Raw genomic sequence first — 14,557 nt, 5'->3', positions numbered from 1 at the left:
TACAGAAGGCTTGCGGTGCATATGGCAGAGCTGACAAGTACACCAGAAGGTGAGGAAGTGGCTGGAAGCAACGCTAATGCCACTCCATCTGGAAAGAGGGGGACTGTTGAGTACGTCTGGAAAGCATTATTTCTGCAAATAGCTCAACCTCTATCAACTTTCAGGCAGGGATCCCAATCTGCTGCCAAAATGAGATCTCCCTGACGGCTCTGCGGTGGAAAGAGGCCGAGCGAGCGAACGAGCAGCAGAAAGCAGGAAATCTGCAGGGATGGCAGCCGGCGAAGGTACCACACCTCAAGCACCTGCCACGCTCCAAAAAGACAGCCAGGGTTTCACATTGCATTAGGCCGGGGCTGTGCTTGGGGAGGGCCGAACCTGGTGGGATCTGGGACTCGACAGCCATCTCCAACAATTTCTCACCCGTTTTGGGCTCAGAAAAGCCCCCGATACAGTTAGCCAAATGGCTTTCCTGCATTGATTTTTATCCCCTTGGGTATTTTGGAGGAAATTAAATCCATGTGTTTCTGATTCCGTTGCTATTAGCACATGAAAATGCTGTTTTGTGAGAGTTATGGGATGCTGTGGGTGCCTTCTCCCAGTGCCGCTAAATGCCATAAAACCGTCGAGCCAGACACGAAGGTGCGAGAAACCGAGCGTGTTCTGCTGCCGCCATTTCTCTGCCTCTCCCAGAAGGCGATGTGTTTTTGTCATTTGCATCCTTTCTGAATGTAGCACAACACGTCTTCTCGTGCCTGTTAATCAGCCATCATTTCCATTTTGAATGAAGCCTTATTCGTGTAGATGATGAAAAACTGCCCTTAGCCACGAAGAGCTGGACAGGATTCCTACTGAAGCAGCCACCAAGACTGGGTTTGGTATCCAAGTCTACAGGCTTTGAAAAAGGCCAGCTGAAATGCATCCCCAGAAAGGCCCTCGCAGGCTCTGGTCTGCAATGCCAAGGAGCAGCACGCATGTGCCAGTGGGAAGAGTGGGAGAGTCCTGGGCTGTGAGCACAAAAGGAGGGGCTTATCCAAGCCCTGCTACTTTCTGTCTCTGGTCTCTGAACTTCCTCCAGAATAGTCATCTGGTCAAATGCTATTGGTCTAGGGCCATCTCTACGCCTTGCATTCTATGATTAAAAACTGGCCGCTGGATACTTCCCTGGTGGTCCAGTGGTTAAGAATCCTCCTTGCAATGCAGGGGACAGGGGTTCGATCCCTGGTCAGGGAACTAAGATGCCACAAGCCTCCAAGGGACTAAACGTTCCCTGTAACTGCTGAGTCTGTGTGCTCTAGAGCCTGTACCACAACTAGAGAATCCATGTGCCACAGTGAAAGATTCTGCCTGACACAAGGGAGAGCCTGTGGGCCACGACTAAGACTCAAAGCAACCAAATAAATAATGAATATTTTATAAAAGCCCAGAAAAACTGGTCCCTGTGTGCCCTTAGTTATCACATTCACTGCACGATTCCATGTATTCAGTCCTTACTGCATTCAGTGTTGAGGACACAATGATGAAAAGCATGCTTCTGTCTCTGGAGGGAGGAGACTAATTTATGGAGCCCTGGCTGTGAGTCAGACCCAGGGCTGGGGGCTTTATTTGCCAATCTCTTGTCATCTTCACAAGAATACTCTAGGCATTATCGCCTCCCCCCCCCCCCCCATTTTATAGGTGGAATTGCAAGATCAGGAAGAGTAGATAATTCTTTCAAAGACACAGTTTTGTAAATGGAAGAGTTGGGATATACAGTCTCTTATCTCTGACACCAAAGCTCTGGTTGTTTTCTCTCCTCCTTACTGTTTCTTGTAGTTTAATGTGCTCAATGTTAATTGTCTGATCCGATGTATAAAATGTGATATTTTATACCTAGAATCACAGAGGAGGGATCCTTAATTCTGCTGGGGAAGTAATAGGAGATTTCACATGAAAAGATATTTGTTGGATTTGGTAGGGTGAGCAGGGTTGGCCAAATGGAGATGGAAGATGGGTTGGGAAATGGCAGAAGGAATGGTATGTACAAAGTTTACAGGGTAAAAATGAGAGCAAGGTGCTTTGGGAACTGAAAATAGATCACTCACCTCATTTCTGCAAAACTGATTAATGTTTAAACTGCTGAAACTGTTCCGGTCACACCTCTCTTGTGGACACATTTAACTCTTGAGTGTGCCTTTTCTTATCAGAATGATAAGACCTCCAGTCTTCTTTGACCTCCAGTCCAGGCTCATTACTGCACCTGTTGGGCCAGGCAGGATGCCATCTTTGAGAGCAAATGACTTCTCTTCAAGGGCTGGGGTGGATTTTGGCTTTGACCTTGGTCAACCTTGATGAGCTCTTGGTGGAGAAGGCATGCCCTAAATTTTTCTCCACTCATGTTATCCTCAAAGATGCTTCGTAATTCACTTGCAGTGGAGAAAGTTGAAAGCACAGCTGGTGGCAATTTTGCTTTGAATTTGGAGGTTGTGGAGCAAACAGGAAATTTCATGCTGCAGCCATGGGGGAGGCCCACCGAGCTTTAGTAACTTACACGGTGTGTCCACAACCTGCTTCCCATGAAATTGCCTATAAGCGCAGACAACTAGGGAGCGGCCAGTGAGCTGCATATCTAGAAGTCTCTCTGGATTTTATAGTGAGGCGGGTTTCAGCACTTCATAAAACTGCATTGTCCTGTGCTTGGACAAGTCAAACTTGCCCTCTACCTGCTCCCTACTGTCGCTTTGCTTTCTGAAGCAGTGTAATTGGCAGTCCACGAAGAGCTGTCTGATCCCATCATAAGGACTTCAGGAGGTCCTGGCTGAAAAACTTTCTGACCTTGGTCTAGATTTTAACCTGTGGCTGGAGTGCCTTTGGTGACATGTCTGTGCTTCTAATAATGTCTAAACTGATCCTTCGGGAGATGGTATCAGCCCACGGTGAGAATCTAGCACTCCATTTAGACCTAGGGGAACTACTTCTGGTCCAGAATCTTCCCCTAAAAAATAAACTTCATCATCCTTCAAGTGAAGAGGTCAGACCAGATAGTCGTTAAGGACCTGCCTGCATGCTCAGTCGCTCAGTCATGTCCAGCTCTTTGCGACACCATGGACGATAGCCCGCCAGGCCCCTCTGTCCATGGGATTCTCCAGGCAGATATTAGAGTGGGTTGCCAGTTCCTTCTCCAGGAGATCTGTCCAGACCCAGGGATTGAACCCACATCTCCTGCATTGGCAGGTGGATTCTTTACCACTGAGCCACCTGGGAAGCCCTGCTAGGGACCTATCCAGCTCTAAAATGTTCCAGTTTCTCTTGTTCCAGTTGTTCTATAGCTTGAGAACCACTGTTTACTCTCAAAGACAAGCTCACTTACCCAGGATCATTCTGAAGACCGTTACAGGTCCCATGCCCTTTCCAGCTTTCCCTCTTTGCTCCATTAAAGTAAATTCCAGTGTCCTTGGCCATGTCTCAGGACAGTTTTCCCAGACATATCTTCAACCATATGGACATGAAACGCAGTAGGAGCCTCTCCACCGTCCTCACATATCACTCCAGTTGTACCTCCCAAACAGAATGCCAATATGGTCTTGACTGCACTGGGGTTGTGTGACTGGGTGTGGATATGGTCAGGTTCTGTCCTTCCAGGCCTTCCTTCTGTGAGCGCTGAGCCATTTTGGGGAACTTGCAGCCCATTCTCTTCTCCGGTTGGCATCTTTGGGAGTGTAGGCAGCGTTAAATATGTCACAAACATGGCGGCCCACGGTGAGTGTCCTGGATCCTTTTCCCCTCCTGGCTTGTGGAGAGAGAGACCTGTCAGGTGGCATGGAAACATTGTTGGCAGGAACCATCGCTCCCTCTATTTGGGAATGAAGGACCATAAATGGTGGCTGCCTTCCAAACTGCCAATAAATAAATATAGAGAGTGTTGACATTGGTCTTCCTGCCAAAAGCTGGGCCGCTTCTGTCCTCCTCTGTGGGGTTATTGAATAGGCTGTTGAGAGGTAGCCTCTGATCTGTTTAGAAGCTCTCCTCCTCTTGGAGACTTTTCAGTCGGCTTTCTGGTCCTTCTTGGAGAGTGAGACAATCTGTCCAGCATGAGCTTATTCATAATAATGATCAGTAATGGGTTGAAATGGAGCCATTTCTAAGGATAGACTGTTGTCAACAGATGTGCGCACATGATCAGTTGCTTTAGTTGTGTCTGAATCTTTTGTGACCCCATGGACTGCAGCATGCCAGGCTCCTCTGTCCAAGGGATTCTCCAGGCAAGAATACTGGAGTGGGTTGCCATGCCCTCCTCCAGGGGATCTTCCTGACCCAAGAATCGAACCTATGTCTCCTTAACTGTGGGTGAATTCTTTACTCACTGAGCCACCAGGGAATCCCGTTCACCACTGAACTCCTGAGAGGGTGTCCTTTCAACATTCGGCCTGAGAGGGTGTCCTTTCAACATTCGGTGATCAGGAGAGATGGACTTAATTTCTTATTGAACCATAGACTCATAAGGGTTTTCACCTCTGTCTCCTGCGTTAGAGGATTTTGTACTTTGACTGAGTCTGAGGTCAGACAAGATGGTGGCCATGTTCTCCTTAAGAAAGTCACTGAGAAGAAGTAGCTTGTTAACTTTTGCTTGCCTAGGGCTTAATGGGTGCCTGTCACATCATGCCTGTATTCTCAATCCATCAGTCATGTCTGACTCTCTGTGATCCCATGGACTGTAGCCCACCAGGCTCCTCTGTCCATGGGATTTTCTAGGCAAGAATACCAGAGGGGGTTACCATGGCCTTCTCCAGGGGAATCCTCCTGACCCAGGGATTGAACTCATGTCTCCTGTGTCTCCTGCATTGCAGGCAGGTTCTTTACCACTGAACCATGCGGGAAACCTGGCTGTCACATCAGGGGCACTTAATAAACCCGTGTGAAATGAATGGATTAACTTGGAGTTTCCTCTCTGCCATGATCTGACCTCTCAGGCTGTTCCTGATTCTGAGTTACTCCAGAACTGTTCTCCCAGCATGTCTTAAAGCTTAAGAGTGGGTTCTTTAAGAGGCTTCTCTTGCCACCTACTCACGTCCACCTTCCTTCTCCTCTGGACTCTCACCACCAGTATCCTGCAGGGTCCGAGCCTACCCCACACTCATCCTTGTCCTCTTCTGAAGCAAGGAAAGTCTCAAAAATTTTCAAGGAAAAAGGAAAAAGAAACGGGAAAGCAGTGAAACATTTTAAAGGAAGGGAGAAAGTGCATGCCTACAAATCCCAGGTACTTTCTCCCTCTTCTTTTTTCACATTGGTGTCACGGCTGTCTTGTTCCTCTTTCCCATCTCCTTGAAAAATGTCAAGACTCTCCAATTACAAACAACTCACAAAATCTGAGAAACTGAGGAAAGAGAAGGCAAAGGATTAATAGAGAGATGAATAGCACAATAGCTTCATAGCTTTTCTTTGCTCAAGACCCAGTGGGGTTTTCTCTCTTGCTGGCTGGTCTCCTGGGCACAGCCTCTGGCCTTAAAGGGCCGCGCACACTTCAATTTTCCACCATTGTTTTGACAGCTGAAGAGCAAAGGAATTAACCCTTTGAAGCCAAGTCTTCCATGGTTTGTTTGTTTACTGCTTTCCTTCAACGTGTGATTTATCATCTACCTATTTAGGTATGATGGAAGGACATATCCACGTACACACACACACTGTTATTGGATTTTTGACTAGTTTAGAAATTACTGCCTTCTTTACATAATCTTGTGGCAGCTGAATGACCCAAAAGTTCCTGTTAATGGTTTTGAGGCAAGACTTTTGGGTAATTAGGGAGATTCTAGTTTCCAAGAAAGGCTCATCTTTTCAGAATCCTGGTTCCAAAGAACTGTGGATTATTGGTACGAAAGGTTCAAAGGACAGCATTCGATTTGGGGACGGATATAGTTTACTTTATCGGTTTACTGATAAAGCAGCTTATGCCTTACCATAACAGTAAGGTTACATAAATGTGCCCCTTATATATTTTCACACATTTTAAAGAATATAATAAGCATGTTTGTGTCTATAAAGAGACATAAGACCACATGATTGTTGGTTATTTTTTCCTTCAGTTCAGTTTTTTTTTTCTTAGGATCCTTAATATACTTTCATTATTTGTATTTTCTAATGGTGTGAAAGTACCCAGAGGGTGAGTGGCAAAGGAAGAGAGTTGTAAAAATGGAATAAATAAATACATTTAATTTTTTTAAAAATCTGAGTTCATGATGTCTGACTTCTATTCATGTTATCGCTACTCTTGTTGCTTTTTGGTTTTTGTTTTGCTTCTTGACTGTTGTTGTTTTCCACCAAAGCTGTCATTTATCGTGAGAACAAGAGCAGCCATGTGTTGATTTTTCTGGATTCTTCTTGGACACTGTCCCAGTGCTAATGAAGGCCCTTCCACAGTGCTAAAGAGCTGGTGCCAAAATCAGTTATGCTGAAAACAATAGAGGAGAGGGGTACACAGACAGCGTGTGCATCCCTGCACAGACGTGTACACACCCAAAGATCTCTGAACTAATACATGTGCCTGTGCACACAGACACACACTCACGTCTGTGCAAATATAGAACGTGTGCACTGGAGCTACACGGAGGGGAAGATGGGGGCTGCGTTTTTATAAAAGGACTTTTTGCATCTGCTTGTAGAAAATGTTTGTGGATCAGAAGATGAACAGAATTTCTAAGTTTTGCGGTGTCCTCATTTGTATTAGAGACATATGTTCACCAACTTGGGCTTCCCAGGAGGCGCTAGTGGTAAAGAACCTGCCTGCCGATGCAGGAGACCTAAGGGACTTGGGTTCGATCCCTGGGTTGGGAAGATCCTCCTGGAGGAGGGCATGGCAACCCACTCCAATATTCTTGCCTGGAGAACCTCATGGACAGAGGAGCCTGGTGGGCTACAGTCCATAGGGTCACAGAGTTAGACATGACTTAGCACACACACATTCACCAAATTAAAAAATTTAGATGTGAAAGGAACAGAGGCTAAGGTAAGTGCTTTCCAGGTACTTCTTGAAGTAGAATCCTTGTCTCTTAATAAAACAAATAAGATCTTTAATAAAGATGATTAGAGATTATTAAAGATTTTTAGAGATCTTAATTGTTTTTTTAAGAGATAAGGATTCTACTTCAAGAAGCAGCTGGAAAGCACTTAGCTTAGGCTCCACTGCTATGCTTATATTAAGAAGGTCCTTAGCACTGACCTTCCAGTACTTTTGAGGTGGTGCATTGCCCCCAAACGGGAAATTTTGTAACTGGGCCTCCTCTCCCCCGCCCTTCACACCCCCTCTGCCTTTCACCCAACGTGCAATTATTCTCTCAATTTGTTTACAGGGTTTGGAGATCGGGACAGAGTTCTCTGGCGACCAAGCAATCGAGCAATAGCCCTAAAGAGGAGCATTTAGAAGCCATAAAGCCTAAATGCCCTGCCATGCGTCATTACACCACAGTTATTCAAATTTAGTAAATTAAATTAAATAATCTCAAATAACTGGAGTTCGGGGCTTTAAAAATTCATCTCCATGGTGCCCAGTAGTCAATTTCCTTTATTATTATTGTTCATCAAGTAGAATTTATGTTTTTGAGGAATCAAAATCCTTGCCCGCCTCACCAGCCCAAGCGGCTCAGCCGGCTGAGGCGGAGGCCTGGTGCGCCATCTACCGGCCGATTCGGGCACGGCCGCGGGTTCCGGCGCTGAAAGCCGCGTGGCCGCATCGCGCTTGTCGCTGTAAACATCACAGGCAGGACGAGCTCTCAGCTCCTATGCTAACTGCTCCCTGGGGCTTTGCTGTCGTGGGTCAACTTGAAGTCGCGGGGACAACCCAGGGAGATTTGCTGTGGAGGTTGGAGGAGGGTTTTCTGTTTTGGTCTGGTCCCTGTTTCGCTACTCCCATTCTTCTTTATTAAAGGCCAGATGATCTAATCAAACTGCTGTTTACCAGGCAGATCTGGAAAGCTATTCCTTCATTACCAAACACCAGTCTCTGGCTTTGCATAGTACTGCTTCGAGAGGACACTGAAGCACAAACACTCTGCTGATGCCAAGAACATGATTTCCCAGATAAAGACAATGCCGAATCATACCATGGGTTACGTTTTAAAAAGTATTTTATTTCCGGATAATTTTATTTTTCCCCTTTTAACATCTCTGAAACAGAGTTGAATTCTGGCGTGGTCAGGACAACTGCAAACTAGCCCTTGGTTTAGAGGCGGGCTTAAACTGCGTTCAATGCAGTGATCTTATTCAGCAAGTCAAAAACCATCAAGCGACGATTGTGTGTTTTAGAAGGGAAATCCCTTCAAAGCAGCATCAAAATATTCCTCACTTCATACGTCAGACAGAGAAGGAGAAATATCATATGACACTCCTTATATATATATGTGGAATCTAAAAAGTGTTACAAATGAATTTACGTGACAGAAATAGACTCACAGACTTAGAAAACGAACTAATGGTTGCCAGGGCTGGGAGGGTGGGGGAATATGGGAGGAAGGGATAGTTAGGGAGTTTGAGGGGGTCATGGACCCACTGCTATATTTAAAATGGATAACCAACAAGGACCTTACTGTACAGCACAAGGAACTCTACTCAATGTTATGTGGCAGCCTGGATGGGAGGGGAGTTTGGGGGAGAATGGATACATGTGTATGTATGGCTGAGTCCCTTCCCTATTCACCTGAAACTATCACAACATTGTTAATGGGCTATACTCCAACATAAAATTTAAAAATTAAAAGAATAGAAAAGAAAAAAAATTTCCTTACTTCAAACTTCTTTGACACCTTTGCTTAATCTAAGTTGCTTCTCCAAAGCTACATAAATGTGTCACATACATGCTTTCACACTTTTTTTTAAAGAACATAGTAATCTGAGCATCCCAGCAAGGGTCCCAGGCAGAGGACACAGAGTGGATATTTATGTGCGAACTTCTATTTGCTAGCTACCTCCTCTCCCAGTCAAATGGTTCATTGCAGCAACAGATGGTGTTTGGGGTTTTTCGCTGAGTTTGAGATGGTCTATTTTTGTGTTTTCTTGCGAAGATTTTCCTTATTATTAATAAATTTGAATGGTGGCTCAGTGGCAAAGAATCTGCCTGCCAATGCAGGAGACAAGGGTTTGATCCCTGCGTCAGGAAGATCCCCTAGAGAAGGAAACGACAACCCACTCCAGCATTTTTGCCTGGAGTGTCCATGGACAGAAGAGCCTGCCAGGCTATATTCCATGGGGTGCAAAGAGTCGGGTAAAACTTAGCGATTAAACAGCAACAACAGTAAATTCAAATGAGACGCCAGAACCACCTCTTAAAAGTTTAGCTCACTTCACCAAGCCCCACGGTTTTTTCATCCTCTAAAGTGTTTCTCCCTCCCTCCCCTTAAAAGGAGGCCTCTCTCCCTACAACACTGTTGCCCACAGTTTCTGAGTACTTTCTTCAGATGTTTGTACAGGAAAAAAGTGTAAGGAAGAAGTTGCCAGGTTGGGAACAAAAGCACATAATTTATAGTCCTTCTGCACGTGTGAGGTTACAAATCTCTGGAGACCGTGAGACCGCTTCATCTTGCAAGCAAGAGTCAAAACTAAATAACAGCTTTCATTTGGTTCAAGAAAGGCAGACAGAATGGGGCTACAAGGGCTTGTTATTGAGCTTGCGTTTAATGCAGAAAATCTCACTTTTAAAGAACCCAGGGCCAGAGAGCCTTCCTTCTTGCTACTCAGAGAAAAAATTCAGACTCGTTGGTCGGGTCATTAACCTTCAAGGTGGAATCATCTTTGCTTCATCTGGTGACTGAAGGAAAACTCTTCTATCAATAAATATCCTGACTGTGCATTTCATGTGGTGTTGATAATCTTGCCATTAGGATCGATTTTGTTGAAGTTGGGTCACTGCAGCAACGGTCCTGTTTTCAGGCAAGTTCCCAGGGCTTTACCAACCAACCAGCACACTGTCTGGGTGCTGTGGCCGGGAGTCACCTTCTTGTATGTTGGTCTCTCCCCCTTAGCACTATGGCTTTCTTTGTTGCTGTTGGTTGGTTTCTAAGTCATGTCCGACTCTGCAGTCCCATGGACTGCAGCACACCAAACTCCTCTGTCCATGGGATTTGCCAGGCAATAATACTGGAGAAGGTTGCCATTTCCTCCTCCAAGGGCTCTTCCTGACCAGAGATTGAACTCGCATCTCCTGCACTGGCAGGTGGTTTCTTTACCACTGAGCCACCTGGGAAGCCTATGACTTTCTAGTTCCTATCTAATATAATCATTTGTTTCATAGGTTTTTTCCTCTACTGAATTTAAAGGAGGTGACAAAGAAATACAGGAGTGAACTAGTTCCTTCAAACTCAGTCTTTCATCCGTTTGGCTTATTCTTTTATAGAGAAAACCAGAAGCAAAGTGTATAAAAGTAGTGCTGCATGTGTGCGTGCTAAGTCGCTTCAGTCATGTCCAATTCTTTGTGACCCCATGGACTGTAGCCCGCCAGGCTCCTCTGTCCGTGGAATTCTCCAGGCAAGAATACTGGAGTGGTTGCCATTTCCTTCTCCAGGGGATCTTCCTAACCCAGGGACTGAACCTAGGTCTCCTGCATTGCAGGTGGATTCTTTACCAGTGAGTCACCTAGGAAATTGTCTTCTATTTCCACTTCACATATCTGAACACCAAAAAAACTTTCTTGCTGACAAATCAAACACTTCAAAACACAGTGCTTTATGCATCTTTTCTGCAGATTCTTAAACTAATTTTGAACAGAGTTAAGCTCTACTGGGGCTTTCCAGGTGGCGCTAGTGGTAAAGAACCCACCTGCCAATGCAGGAGACATAAGAGATGTGGTTTGATCCCTAGGTCAGGAAGATTCCCTGGAGGAGGGCATGGCAACCCACTCCAGTATTCTTTCCTGGAGAATCTCATGGACAGAGGAACCTGGTGTGCTGCAGTCCATAGATCAAAAAGAGTTGAACATGACTGAAGAGACGTAGTGTGCACACATAAGCTCTGTGGACCTGCAAACTACATCCTTAGGTACCGTGGTCCCTCAGTGTCTGAGGGGGATTGATTCCAGGACCCCTCATGGATGCCAGAATCCAAGGATGCTCAAGCCCCTTATTATAAAATAACATGGTATTCAAATATAACCTACGCATACGGACAGAAGGAACCTTGTGGGCTACAGTCCCTGGGGTTGCAAAGGAGTCGGACACGACTTAGTGACTGAAACAACAAAACAACCACAACCCTCCTGTACATGTTAAATCAGCAATACTTAATGCAATGTAAATGCTGTGTAAGTAGTTGACCCCACTGCAAATTCAAGTTTGGTTTTGGAACTTTCTGGAATTTTCTTTTGAATACTTCGAACCTGTGGTCCGTTGAATCTACAGATGGGGAACAGGCAGATATGGAGGGCTGACTGTCCTGGTACACCTGTGTATACATCCAGATAGAAGGCTCAGGTGAGAGATTTTGCTAGTACTCTACAAGGTGAGGCCTCATCAACAAATGCTCTTTAAAGACTTGCCTGGTTCATCTCGTTTTCCCACTGATACAGCTGTTTTTCCCAGAGAGTACTTGGTCAGACACTTAATTCCTTGCTGGACGCCATGGGCATGGAGTTTCTCCTGTCTGGGGTTTGCAGTGATCTTGCAGAAGCTAAACTGGCTTGGTATCAGCAGAACACAGTGAGCATGGCCACCACTCCAGTACACAAGTTGGATCAGAGTTAGTGGACATGAGGAAATGTCTACAACTTTCGGCCGGACTTGGTTTTCGTTTTCTTGTTAGTAGATAAACGTTTCAAAACCACGTCAGGTCATGAGAATTCCATTTCACTCAAGAGTGTTGAGCATTTTTATTTTCTTTAGTGCACCTCACTATGGAATGTTGGATTATTAATGTCCTGAAGTTTTCTTTTGTGTGTATGTGTATGTAAAAGTGTATACAACTCAAAGTGATTCTTAAAAGGGATGGGAAGGCAGGGGAGAAGTGGAGCAAAGAGACACCTTTTATGTGGGCTTGTACTCAGCATACTGAGTTTTGAAAAAGTCAGGTATTATTATTAGTGTCCCTTTAAGAACCTGTGAGGTTACTAATGGATATAGGTCATGGTGACGGCCTTAAATAAACCTCCAGTAATAAACAAATCATGTTGAGTTTTCATCAGATTACCATCATCTCATGCCTGTTCCAATAGGGCAAGGAACACAGGAAGGAAATGAACATGATGGATCATATCCATCACGCTGTCATGACCAAGAGTGAGACAAACACTGTCTCAAGGAGACTCACAGCAGCTTCTGATAGAAGCCAAAAAGGATGTGAGTTACATGGACCTTGTAATTTACGGTAAACTACCGACTCGCCTGCATCACGCTGTGCTTTTCACACACACACACACAACTATGGAATAAAAAAGAATTCAGTAGACACTAGGCATTTGCTCTAGGGGTTTGGAATTAAACATTAAGAGGGCTAATCAAATGTCAAAAGTTGGAGTGGAATTAATAAAATGAGTCAAATGAGTTGTCTAACTCAAAATTATATATGTATGTCACCTCTGCTTTGGGTCCGTATCAAAAGACCCCACATAAATTAAATTTATAGTTTGACCCCTTAAAAACAACTCTCTTTTGCTGTTGAGATCTTTAAGGTCAAGTTCATGAAGTGTCAGCACCATGATGATTTACCATTTTGCGATTCTTTGCTGGATATTTTCTCTACCATTGGTGTCTGTTTCTGCTCGTTCGCATTTGCAGCAGAGCGAATGGATGGGCTGTGTATTTAGAACATTCAGTGTCTGGTTAGAATATGACTAACATCCGCATGGTTTTTCACTTGGCATCAGCATGTTTGAGGTGATATACTGAATATGTTCATATGAAGTCATCTGAGTTACAGTAACACTCCCCTTGAAGTAATCTGATTCTAATGCTCACTTTCTAAAATATGATCTTGTTTAGAGGTGAATCGACCCCTCTATGATAAGGTATGGTAGGCAATCAAGAGAATATTTTCATGGCATAATAGAAAAGATCCTGATGTCGTTCTTAGCTGGATGGTCCTTGAATGAATGTGGTGTAAAAATATGATTCGTTTCACATCTATCAAAGCTGCTCAGAAATCTTTACACGTATTGATGGACTAACAGCTGCAAACACAAGGTGACATCTTTAAAGATAACGACACAGAGATATTGATTGGACAAATCTGTTTGGCAAGGCAGCAGTGATGTATAGATAGGGGAGTGGGGTGCGGGGAGAAATCTCTGAATGCATACATTTGAAAATACCATGCACAATTCACAGATAATAATAGTTACAACAAAGGCCCTGCCAGTGGCTTAAGGACCCAAGAAGTATGACTTGGTTGTTAACATTTCACTTCATTTTATTTTGTAATTTTATTTATTTATCTTTGGCTGTGCTGGGTCTTCGTTGCTGCATGAGCTTCTCTCTAGTTGTGGTTCAAGGGCTTCTCAACGTGGTGACTTCTCTTGGTGCGGAGCACTGACTGGCTCTAGGGCACTCAGCTTTGTTGCAGGAGTTGCAGCTCCTGGGATCTAGAGCACGGGCTCAATAGCTGTGGCGCATGGGCTTCGTTGCTCCATGGCAAGTGGGATCTTCCTGGACCAGGGATTGAACTCACGTCCCCTGCATTGGTAGGCTGCTTCTTTACCACTGAACCACCAGGGAAGCCCAGCACTTCACATTAAAGAGAGATTAATTAATGCTGAATCATACGGTAATTCTTATGAAAGTCATATACATATGACATCAAGATTCATACCAAATGAATTTATTCCCAGTGGGATAACCATGAACAACAGTCAGTAAGTTAATAACAACAAGACATTTAGGATTCCAGGCATTAAAGTAGTGAAAGTAGCAAATTCCTAGCTACTCTGAGGTGTCAGCTGGTGTCAAGATCAATTCTGGAAGTTCCCTGGCCTTTTTAAAAAATTTCTTTCTTTTTAATTGGAGGATAATTGCTTTACAATATTGTGTTGGTTTCTGCCTCCCCAGCCTTCCAATGTGAGTTTTCTAGGTTCCAGACTTCTCTGCTGGCCACTTTGCTTCGGCTGGGCCAAATATTCTGAGAGTGATGTCTTGGTTCCTTAGCTCTTCTAAGGATGCTGGTTGCTAAGGAATCTCCTAAGTATCACTTAGGAGATCAGCATCAAAGAAATGCTGATGAACTGAAGCCAATCACTGGGTCCTAGTTAACAAAGAACTGGTGAAGTTTCTGGAACTGAGGGTTCTGTTCTTTGGTCTTTGTGATCCTCCCTGTCTGCTACCCAAGCTGATTGCACCCTGGAGCTTACCCTGGCCTTCAGCGGTGTCTAGCGGCAACCTCTCCCTCTGCTCGGGCTCACGATGAGGGTCAGAGACCTGGAGGGACTTCCCCAAAGGCACACATCTGTAAATCCCCGGCGCAGGTTCTTCTTTGTGGCCTCTGGCAGGGCACCTTGACCAACAGTGAACTGGTGTCAAACGGGGAAAATGAGAGTGTCTATTATACCAGAGGCCCCGTGTGAGAAACTATGAGATCAGAGAGTAGCTGAGAAATCAGAGATACTTCACGGAAGGCG

General features: G+C 44.8%; 1 long non-coding RNA gene across 2 annotated transcripts in view; it reads left to right on the top strand.

The window, feature by feature from the left end:
* The window catches only part of LOC145511568 (uncharacterized), a 64,389-nt gene that overhangs the window by 22,686 nt on the left and 27,146 nt on the right, over positions 1-14,557 (top strand). For both annotated transcript variants that reach the window (XR_014057958.1, XR_014057957.1), the window contains exon 2: positions 165-284. This is a non-coding gene — a long non-coding RNA (uncharacterized LOC145511568). The remainder of the gene's footprint in view (positions 1-164; positions 285-14,557) is intronic.

Source organism: Giraffa tippelskirchi, chromosome 6, assembly GCF_054371585.1.
Source record: "Giraffa tippelskirchi isolate mGirTip1 chromosome 6, T2T-mGirTip1v1.2.pri, whole genome shotgun sequence".
Taxonomy (NCBI): domain Eukaryota; kingdom Metazoa; phylum Chordata; class Mammalia; order Artiodactyla; family Giraffidae; genus Giraffa; species Giraffa tippelskirchi.
Note: the sequence above shows the minus strand (reverse complement) of the source record. Positions and strands in the feature narration are given on the sequence as shown.